The 12,008-nt window shown below is 39.0% G+C and overlaps 1 protein-coding gene across 1 annotated transcript in view; it reads left to right on the forward strand.

The window, feature by feature from the left end:
- Window positions 1–11,640: 11,640 nt before the first annotated feature.
- Window positions 11,641–12,008, forward strand: part of cplx2l (complexin 2, like) — a 36,001-nt gene continuing 35,633 nt past the window's right edge. The window contains exon 1 of the mRNA XM_041785717.1: window positions 11,641–11,836. The gene's annotated coding sequence lies outside the window, so the exon portion shown is untranslated. The remainder of the gene's footprint in view (window positions 11,837–12,008) is intronic.

Below are 12,008 nucleotides of genomic sequence, written 5' to 3' on the forward strand. Positions count from 1 at the left end.
TTCAAGGTTTTTCCTTGTATCAGACCTCAAAGGAAGAATTTTTAGCTGCAGCTACATACATCGTTCATTCTTTAAGTCTTTCTCTGTGGATATCAGTGTACTTCAGACAATTCAAAGCTTCAAAGCAGCTGCATCCCCGTGGCTTTCAGCTGACGTTCTGCTGGCTTGCATATTATTACACAATGATTGGGATTTGAAACATGTTCCTGTTAAATCCTGCTGCATGCCTCAGTGGGTGATAAATCAAGGTGGCACTGCTGCTCTTTGTCAGCAAAGAGGTGATAGTTAAATGTTATAACAATAACAGTCTCTTTAGTTTAAGAGAAAATAAGATTAAAAATTCAGACTTTTATAGTCTGAAATAACCCTTCTGATACCAGGACATTTAGTCCCAACACCACAAATAGACCACATGTTTTATTACTGACTGCAGGCAGATGTGAATAAATGCATTCAAAAGGACCATAAAAGGTTTTCAAAAGGCCATTCACTGAGGATCTACTGATGCAGAAATTCAGATCACTGCCTTTTTGCTTCATTCTGCCTCCAGAAATGGTGCAGTCAAGGTAATAAGGTGGTGCCCCGTAAAATATCCACTTCTCATTGACTGCAGCAGTGACAACAGGCACAGGTTCAGCATCCACTCCAGTGACGTTTGTCCTTGTCTTGAGGGGACAGCTTCAGCAGACCACATACAGGAAAGTAATTCTTTAACTGAAAAGTACCCTCAATTTTTAATCTGTAATCTATAAATATTGTACAAATGTGTAGTGACCAGTTCACCATGCACTGCCAAATCTCATTATTTATTGAGTGAACCTTGTTTCATGAGTTATGTGCTCAAACTGTATGGTCCAATTGTCATTCGAGGCCTTAGTGCTTACATTAGAATCATTAATAGAGAAATCCTTTAATTCCTCCACAGGTGAAGGTTGAGGTCAGATCTGTGAGTATTTTCGTTGTCTCATGTGCATATCTCAAAGACAAACCCCATCAAAAACGCTCTCCCATGCACACTCAGCATCACCAACAAACACAAGCTAACTGACAAACTAAATCACAACGCTAACTACCTGGTATGCTTGTCTGCATCTGTTTCCTGCTAACCTTTTTACTGTTCATACCTTTGGTGATAGGAGAGGGAAGACAGGCCAGCATGTGTTGCTTTCAGACAATATCTTCTAATTTGAACAAAGCCCAATGAGGATAAAAAGCCCAGAAAATGAATATGCAGCACATGACCCTGCATTCATTGCAGCAGCCGTTTTGCCTCCCAGTACACTGCAGGGCACATGATTGGGATCATAAAAGGCTGACTTAAGTCAGAATCTGCTTTAATTTGCATACGTGTAAAAGGTGTAATTATTTGTCCAATCAGATACTTTTTGTATTTTCTTTATGACAGCAAAATCAACACAACAGTTTCCATATATGATTTCAGTGAAAGATGTCCTACTGCTGACTACACTGCTTTCATACTGTTGCTCTTCTGGGCTAAAAGTTTTAGCTCTAAAGTCTCTCCTTTCTGAATGCATTCAAAAATGCTTGGGAATATGCATTTCCCTAAAAATATTCAAACTAACTAAGCGCATTCTTGACAGCACTACAGCTATGTTTTCATGTGACAGCAGCGCTATGTTAATTTGCCCTTTTTTGAATGGCATACAGCCCCTGTGGAGCTCTGCCATACATATTTTGGGTTTTAAATGCTAATGCAGTTCTCAAATTGCATCCCTTGTATTCACGCACACTGTGTGTTTCATAGGCTTCCACAGAATCTTTCAGTGTATTGAAAGTTTGTTCACAAGTCATAGATTGCAAACTTTTCTGTTTTGGCATATAGTCAGGCTGACTCATTACTTGGACACAGACCACATGCTGACAGGTGGACAACTAAGGAAAAAGAACGATTTGAACTCCTGTTGTGAGACTAACACAGGCTCAAGAAACAACAATCAAATGCAAACGTAACACAAAGAAGCAGCGTGCCAAATAACCACCTGGCTGTTTGAATATTGTACTATTAGAAGTGCAAATTGTTCATAGATCACACAGTATGATGCTGATACAATCAGTTTAGTTTACCCTTACACTGAAAACTCTGCATTGCTATTCAAGGGTCTTGTGGGATGATCAGGGTTTATTCTGCATGATGCTGTCATTATTTTATACTTTTATCAGTCTATCTGAGGCCATTTTCACTTAATTTTGATTAAGTTGATGACATTTTCATATGTAGACTAAAAAATTTTAAAATCAGGACCCCTACGAGTAGTAGTGTAGTTTCACAGGATAAGACTAAATGTCTTCTGCCTCTCCACTTCATGCTAATATCTTGATCTTGTATTATCCAGCCTTGACTGTTAGTATTCCCTTATCAGCTGCCTCAAAAAGCCCCCGCTCGACCATTCACAATTTATCCAAAATGCTGCACCAAGGTGTTTTCTAGGTCCACTTATATTACACCCATGTTATTTTCTCTGCACCAGTGAAATTCAGGATACACTTTAATATCCTTGTTTTTGTATCTGAAGCCCTGCATTATCAAAAGAGCTGCAAAAATTTTAGAATTTCTATATTTCATTGTGATGTATCCCCCTTTTTTCTTTATCACATTTTGTCATTCCACTGTCGTTGGACTTTATACTGTCTTAAAACTAAGGGTTATCATCCTGTTTGGATGGGGCTGCATTACTCCACATGACATTAAATTTATGTTGGGAAATATAAATTTAATTTGGCTGAATTAATGAAAAAAGGTGAGAAAGTGTTTATGTTTGAAACTCCCATTATGCTGAGGATAAACCTAGTTGTGCCAGTTTGATAAAAATCGAATGAGCAAAAGTTTGAGAGAAGATTAAAATTTTGTGAGACGAAAGTTGTCAATTTACGATTTTAAAGTTGTAATTTACCGTATTAAAGTTTTAATTTTAAAGATTAAAAAATGGAATAGAGGAGGCAGTAATTTTCATGGGTAATTAACCATCCACTGTAATGTCTGATGCTTGTATGCTTTACAAGTTATCATTATCTAAAAGAACACAAAGCAGAGGTGTTTTTGTAACCATTCTAATAGAATTTGTTAAAAAATATTTGAAATCATCAACGCAACAGCCTATAAATACAAACCTATTGAGGTCTATGACTATCACTTAATAATAACATATAACCATCAGCTAAAATTAAAACTTCATTAATTTATCACTTGAATCTTGTAAATTTGTGATTTAAACCTCAGAATTTAAGACTTAATTCTAATAAATGCATGACATAAATCTTTTAAAATTATAAACGTATCTCAAAATATAGATTTTCACTTTTATGTGGCCCTGTTAGGCTAATCATACCGTGTTAAAGTCTTTTTCCCTTATAAAAGAAAAAAACAAATAAGCGAGAGAATTATTTGAGAATTTTCTAGATTGAGAACTTAAAGTATGTGGACCTTCTGTTGTTACCCGTTGCCATGGTGAATCATTGTATCGGGGCTCCATTGATGATGGCTTTTCATGGTTGTGTTGCCCACACTGGACTCGCAGTGAACCCGTTAAGAACTGATTTAACTAACTCAGATTTGCTGTTCTGAAACTGGAACTCGTTGTTTTTCATCTGAGGGTGGATCAGCTCAGAGCTCTGGATTAGTTTCTGAGTTTGTTGACCTTACTTCTTGTAATGGGCCCCTGCTTTTAGATGAAAGCAAATAAAGGGCTTTTCGGGTAGATTGAAGAGTACTTCATGAACTTAAGCACAGAAAATGACTCATTATGGATCAAAAGTAAAAAGGTAAATGATTGATAACACAAGGTGCAGATGACTTTTGAATTGTCCACTGAGCTGAGTTAGAGTTTTAAAGTGAAATGAAACATTAGGAAGCAGTGGTGGACTTACCCCCTGGGATGTTTTACCGCTTTATTGATCTTAAATCAGTCATGGTCAATATAATTTGGGTTTTTTTTTGGAAAAAAAAAATACAGAAAACCTCTTCAATATCAAATTAAAACAAACTGCTATAAAGTAATGTCAATTAAATAAGGGGAGATCGGGGGCAATTGTAACACACTCTATACCTCCAATTAGAAACAAGCGAGAGTGATAAAACTAACTGTGCACATGCTCAGAAGGATTCTCTCTCTGCCTGCTGAAAAAGGGCAGGAATACTTCCACACCAAAGAAGCTCTCCACAAAAAAACATTTTTTTGAGGTATGAAAGTTCATTGTTGGTTTGACAAATGTTTTCTTCTGCTGTCTAAAGTTTAGATGATAGTAAAATCAAACTCTGTTTAATTTTAGCCCTGGCCTTTTGGAGGGAAAAAACAACATGCTCAAGCTAAGCTAACATAATTACTAGTAGCTGGTTTGAGAGACTTTAATTGTAACACTGTTACAATGACCCCAGTCACAGTGTTAACAATTGCCATAGCCTACAACAAGCTATACTGCCTCAAGTAAGCAAATGGTGGGCATTTTGGTTTAGTTTGATGCAAATACCACCCCGTTATAAACAGCAAAGCTACAGATTCAAGCTTCCTGTGCTCTTACCGACATATTTTTTCACACAGTAAAATACCCCTGCTCTTTCACCTCACCTCTGCATGTGTTTAAAAATGATATACACAATGGAGAAATATCAGGGATTTGAATGTCCAACAGTCCAGCACAATTATTTTCTCATTCAGACTCTTTGATGGAAATGAATCCTAATGTAATCAGAGTTTTTAATTACTAAAGATCTATTTTTTGCTCATCATCATCATCGAGGTTGTTGCTGAACATTTTTAGTCAGTAAAAAATTAACAGTCTTCCCAGACCTTGCTCTGTGAAAAGTGCTTTACTAAACAAACTTTATCAACTTTAAACAGAGAAAGCTGTGAAGTAAAAGAAAGAAGGAGAGTATTTTTTCACATCATCCTTAAAACCATAGTACAGTGGATATGGGTCAAGAGCAGAAATTGCAAACTCCTGACCTTAAAGCTGAGGAAACATAAATCACAGTCCCATAAAAAAATAAACCAAAAATGTACTGAGGAGACGGTGGACTGTGTGTGTTTGTGTGAGTGTGTTTCTAGGCTATAAACAAGGTGATGGATGCTCTTGCATCGGTGTGTTGACTGGACACAGCCTCCTGTGTCCTGATTAATTGATGGGAGATACAGCAGTTTAAGCTCCCCTTGGTCCTCCCTGTGCTCTCTGCTTGTCTGCCTGTCTGGGTGTACACTGTGGTAACCTTACTATGAAGGAAACAGCAAGGACATCTGAAGTGTTTGTAGGGGAATATACAGCTCCAGCGGATGGTTTAGGCAAGCCTCAGCAACAAGGTTAGGTTAATGTGATAAATGTAACAGTCTCTGTCCCTTAGATTGTCCTCAGCTGTTTCTGCTGGAGCTTAACAAGGCAGTATCAGACCACTGTAGCACCATATCATCACTCCAAGCTTCTCCACAGAACATATGGGATTTTAGTGGTTGTTTTGCCATGTCTCTTCTTCCTAGAAGCCAATAAGCAGATTAAACTTCAAAGCTACAGTTTGAACATTATGTGATTAAAATGTGACAAAAATGTTCATTTTAATTATTACACGTCACTCAGAAAAGGAAGTAAAATTTTTCCTTTGTTCCTGTGTGTCTACAGTGACTCACTTTGTATTTAGAATAAAAAAACACAACAACAACAAAATCACGTCTAATACCTTGTTTCCATTTATCGTATGGACTTCAATGGACTCTCCTTTGTAAGACCGGTCCTTGGTCTTTGGCCAGATGTCCCAGCTTAACTCCTTTGTGACAACTTCTCCTTGATGCATTTTTGGGTGTCATTGGCAAGACTGTGTGTCTAATAAAGACACACTCAGGAGAACAGGAATGCTTTTACGGGCACCATGGTGCACTTTCCCTGGACTGTTCCAGATCATTGCATACTGGGTGCCCAGAACCTACTGGGCTGGTCCAGATGCCATAGGTGACCGCATGCATTTTGGAGGGAGTAACATGGAGGGTACCTATAGAGGTGGGTAATGGGCCTGGCCCAGGCCTGGATGGTGGCCATCAGAAGGCCAGAGCTGAGCAAGGCCAAGACTGATGCTGCAAAGTGCTTTACTGGTATGCTCCCATACCTGACCTGGCCTGAGCCGCTTTCAATGGTGTTAAAACACATGAGTTTGTTGTTTTTCATTCATTATATGTTAGCAGTTTATGCAACATAATATGAAGGGTATTTGTTGGTATTCAAACCACAGAGGCCCAGTTCAGACCAATGATTTGTGATCAGACGAGTTGAAACTTGAAACTGCTTGCAACAGGCTGCTCTATCTAAAAGCTGATGAATTCACACCCTAATGGAAACTGAAGAAATTAGTAAATCAGTAACAGCTGTTTCACAACAGTGAACTATACTTAAAGGCTATATTCAAAGCATTAAAAGCAACAATCAGATTGACAAACCGCATTAAAATAATACAGCCTTTGCGAGATTTCCCCAACAGGTGTGTTCAGAGTATACAGATGATTTGATGTTGACTTCTGTGTGTAGTTCTAATATCACATTAAAAGCTGCTGCTTAGTCCTCTCCAGTCTGCCAAGTATTTTTTAGGGGCCTTTGAGACAGCTGACATTACACTAAAGTAGATCCCTGTCTGGAGGCAGAAATTGAAATAAAAGGTTTCAAATATCCCTAGGACCAGGGACAAACACTTAACACAGTCCTCACAAGAGTAAAATTTTATACTTGAACAATTTAAGAGTGCAGACATTTTCACTGTTGAAATGAGAAGAGGAAACATTATCGATACGTGATGTACAGTGCTTAACAAATTTATTAGACCACCCTAACCCTAACCAAAGTGAGGTTTATGCCACAGCTGCCCTAAATTAGCAGCATTGGTAATTACCAAAATCATTTTTTATGTTTCTGCAATGGTTATTACACCAATATGTAGAAGCTCTTTAACCCAAATGATATTTTAATGCTAAAATATAATTATTATTGTTATCCAGGAATTTTCAAATTTACTGTTTTAAAAAAAACTGAAAAATATTAAAGCACATTAATATTTCTTGATTAATATGTCAAATTATAGTTATTTACTTGAATTCTTGAACAGAAAAATTTGTTTTAGTGGTTGAATGTTATGCTTGATTAATTTCTGACTTCTCAGAGAAGCCCAGTGAGCCGGCTCAAATTTGGGTGAATTCAGTTTGAAATCCCTCATTCCTGTTCAAAATGGTAAAATGTGGAGAGCTCACTGAAAATGAAAGAGTCTGCATTAAAGCACTTCATGATGCTGGATGGTCTCTGAGACAAATATGATAGGTGGTCTAATAAATTTGTTAAGCACTGTACATTACGCTTACTGATGGTGGAATCCTTGCATTTGTGTGCTATGGGAGAGGAAAAAAATAAAGTGAATTAACTAACATTAAAGACATATCAGCTGCTGTAAGGTGTTTTCAGTCATTTACACTGATCTTTAGGAGGTGTTACAGTTGCACCCACAATCCACAACTATGTAAAATACCAACTCATCTGTCCCTGCAACCTGGTGACCCACAACCTGATTCAAGATTTGAAAATGTATCTGCGATGTTCTAAAACCATCTTGTCGTACTGCAAATCTTTGTTCTAAGCTGGGTTTTAAGGTTCAGTTTTTTAATTGTTTATCCAAGAAACATTTTGTGGAAGAAATGGTAGAACTTGGTAGAAATGAAACATATAAATCAGAATCAATTTTTATAGCCAGGTACATTTTCACACACAAGAAATTCACCCTGGTGTTTGGTGTAAAACAAGTGACATAAAAGAAGACTAAAAATATCAAGAGGCTAGAAACTGAATAGATTATTAAAGAAAAATAAAGTAGCAAATTGAAAATATAAAATACAATACAAACATCACATAAGTGTGTACACCAGTGGAAAAAAGGGGGAAATGTGCAGGTGTTCAGGTGTATTAGTGATTAGGTTTTAGTACAGTTCTCTAAAAGAGTAACACACAAGAAATAAGTCTGGCATGCATTAATGTAAGGCATATAGTCTGTGCAAACATGAATTATTTTTGTCTATTTGTTCTGTAAAAGTCTGTTAAGTGGGGGGAGGATAAAGGACTGGAGTATTGCTCATCAGGCTGACAGCGGAGGGGAAGAAACTGTTCTTGTAGGGGGGAGGTTCTGGTCCTGATGAACCACAGTCTCCTGCTAGAGCGGCGGGCCTTAAAAAGTCTATGTCTGGGGTGAGAGGGGTCAGCTGCAATTTTACCTGCACGCCTCAGAGTCCTGGTGGCATACAGGTCATGGAGAGATGGTAGATTGCAGCCAATCACCCTTTCTGCAGAGCAGATGATAAACTGCAGTCTGTTCCTATCCCTTGCTGTGGCTGCAGCCTACCAGACTGTGATGGATGAAGTGAGGATGGACTTGGAAGTACATCCTCTGCTGGGCTTTCTTGATGAGGGAGCTGAAGTTCAGCTTCCACTTGAGACCCTGGGTGATGTGGGTCCCCAGGAAGCGGTGGAAACTGGGGAGTCATAGAGGGCCGGGGGGGCTTTTTGTGTTGGCAGCATATGAGTGGAGCTTGCTAAAATAGTGTCAAACCACCTGACTGAAAAATCATTTTATTTTTACTCATTTAGAATAAGCCTTTTATTTCTATGCAAGTAGGATCCCCTCCATGGACTCTAAAGACAAGTGACAAACAAGAGCATACAATTACACCAGAACACAGGAGATAAAGTGGAAGTCCTCAAAATTTCTAGGAGAGGCACTCCAGACCCCCTCTCAAAAACATTCATGTTTTTCCACCAATACTGAATTGAAACCTACAAGCTAGTCTACACAAAACAAGCGTGGCACTGAGGCACATTTCTGGCCCCCCAACACAACCTCCCATATTATGAAACCTAAATGTTGGCTGGTATGCTTTTAGACGTGACTGCCATAAAGGTCAGTCACTGCAGTGGATACAGGTGTTAACATTAGGCTACATTAACTTGAAATTACGTTCAAGGTGTATTTGGGAGCCATAGAAGTAACAGAAATAACAACATAATAGGACTGCAAAACACAAATAGATTCTTTGCAGATGACATCAGGCAGCAGCAATGAACACACAATGGAGGGAAGTAGTGATTTCTGCAGACCAAAAAGCTCATGTTTTGAGCTGTACTACTATGCCAAGCATTCAAATTCTGAAAATGAAAACGTTCTTAATTCGTAAGCTACTTTACTGTTCCTTAAGTAGTAAGATATTCAGGGAAATAAAAAGTAGAGAAAGAGCAAAAGGCAGGACTTAAAAATCCTCTGTACATTAAGAAATAGACAATCACAGGAAACACATCATACCCACTAAATCCTTGAAAGAAAACACCAACTCCCTGATAAGTTCAGGTACTTAGGTAATTCTTTGCCTTAGTTCAGTGCAGTGCAGCCACACATGAATAACCACCGCAGAAATAGACACACAACTTTGTTGATTTTTGGGGAAATCATATTTATTCTGCATTGAACATGTTAACAGACAGCATTGAGATATTTATACTATTGGTTCTATATTTCAGGAAACTTAATGTAGCCTACACTATATTTCCAAAAGTATTCACTCACCCATCCATGTAATTGAAATCAGGTGTTCCAATCATGGCCACAGGTGTATAAAATCAAGCACCTGGGCATGCAGACTGTTTCTACAAACATTTGTGAACGAATGGGTCGCTCTCCGGAGCTCAGTGAATTCCAGCATGGTGCTGTGATAGGATGCGACCTGTACAACAAGTCCAGTTTTTAAATTTCCTCGCTCCTAAATATTCCACAGTCAACTTTCAGTGGTATTATAACAAAGTGGAAGCAGTTGGGAACAACAGCAACTCAGCCACAAAGTGGTAGGCCCTGTAAAATGATGGAGTGGGGTCAGGAGATGCTGAGATCGCCAGCTTTCAACTTGCAGAGTCAATAGCTACAGACCTCCAAACTTCATGTGGCCTTCAGATTAGCTCAAGAACAGTGCACAGAGAGCTTCATGGAATGGGTTTCCATGACCAAGCAGCTGCATCCAAGCCCAACATCACAAAGTGCCATACAAAGCGTTTGATACAGTGGTGTAAAGCACGCCGCCACTGGACTCTGGAGCAGTGTAGACGCGTTCCCTGGAGTGACAAATCGCGCTTCTCCATCTGGCAATGTGATGGACGAGTCTGGGTTTGGTGGTTGCCAGGAGAACAGTTGTCTGTCTGCATTGTGCCAAGTATAAAGTTTGGTGGAGGGAGGATTATGGTGTGGGGTTGTTTTTCAGTATATGAAGTAAAATAATAACCTACATGTTGACAGCTTTATAGAGCTCCCCCTACAGTAAGGCTTTCCCTTTCAGGAAAGCTGAGCTCCCCTTGGCCCCCCTATAATTCGAACTGTGGTTTAGTGATAGGAATTCAGGCTCTTTTCAGTGATCTCAATCATTTGGCTTGGCTCAGCAAGAAGAGTCGGTTCTTTCGGTTCCCAAATGGCTCTTCATTCAGTTTGGCTTCACCTGTCAAATTTAGCAATGTCATGACCTAGGACTGATTTTTGTGCTGGAATTTAACTCCAATAATGCAGATGTTTTTTTAAAGTGATGAAAATATAATGTAATTATTTTTCAAAATAATACTGTCTCCCAAAAAAACCTTGCGAGCAAATGAAATTGCTCATTGGCTGAGCTGCATGACACCCCTGATATTAAACATCAAACACCTAAGACACTAGTCCTTAATGTGTGGTGTGCCTGTGGTAGACTAATGTGGAGAAAAGATCATCCCTGGTATCAATTACATAACACACAGCCACACACAACATAGATAAAAAAAATAACAATAGTAATAAAGATATAAAACGGCTCTCAAATAGGATCGGTATCATTAATGTCTAAGAGCCGGCTCTTTGAACCGACTCGTTCATGAACATCCCATTACTACTGTGGTTATAATCCCCACGCCCAGTGCAGTGGGTACCATTAAAGAAATGAGCTACTGATAAGAAATGATTTTTTGTACCAGGTTAAAAACAAACAAACAAACAAAAAAACCACTTTATATCTGGCATCAAAATGGACATTTTAACACGTGTATTTAAGTGGGTACTTGAGGAACTGCAGGTCAAAATGCAGATTTCAACACTGGAGGTTACCACTTGGATTAAACCGTCAATTTGTGGCTTATACCTTTTCATACTTCCCTCAGGTGGCCACAGCCCTTTGACACCTAAACATAATACTCAGATTTTTTTTAATATATTTTTGTGAATAGTATTTTTCTGTGAAGGACATTGTTTTGTGTGTTCTTGGATTAATATGTCTAATATTAAGGCAGATTCTCTTTTTAACATTTTGAGCTTTAAAGAGAAAACAGTGCCACTTTACCGTTAAGATTTGACTCAATCATCTGAGAACTATGGCAAAGCGAATCTACTGAAAATGTTGACTGGCTTTAGTATGATTTTCTTCCTCCACGCTCAGGTGCATGAGTTTTTGAGTGCACACTTTAAACTTGTTAAATGTTTGATATTTTGTGGTAAAATTGTGCAAAGAAAAGCGAAGCTGCTCTCGGGGTGTTATTACATTCATGGGCTCCCTCTCTCCCTCCCCCTCTCTCCCTCTGCATGCTCTCATCTCGTCCTGCAGGAATACACTCTCTTCCTCCGCCGCTGCTGCAGCCTGACTCTGACACAACCGGCATGTCTGCACACTGAGAGCCGCGCACTACCACACAATACCTCCGTTTGGACGCACAACTTGTGATTTCTTTTTCCCCGCCGACGAAGAAGAAGATAGGAGTGCTTGTAACCCGCTGCTGCTGCTACGAAGACTTGGAGGTGGATCCAAACAAGGTAAACGATGTCCGGACATTCAGAGAGATGAGGATGTTTAGTGTGGCTTTACTGTACGAGACCGGATAGTGAAAGGTGCATGCACTTGGTAAAATGTGCTGATGCCTCCATGCACTTCCGATCAGGCTGCATGTAACGTGTCTCAAGCAGCTTGTTGTTGGTGCAGTCATTT

This window comes from Cheilinus undulatus, linkage group 4, assembly GCF_018320785.1.
Source record: "Cheilinus undulatus linkage group 4, ASM1832078v1, whole genome shotgun sequence".
NCBI classification, from domain to species: domain Eukaryota; kingdom Metazoa; phylum Chordata; class Actinopteri; order Labriformes; family Labridae; genus Cheilinus; species Cheilinus undulatus.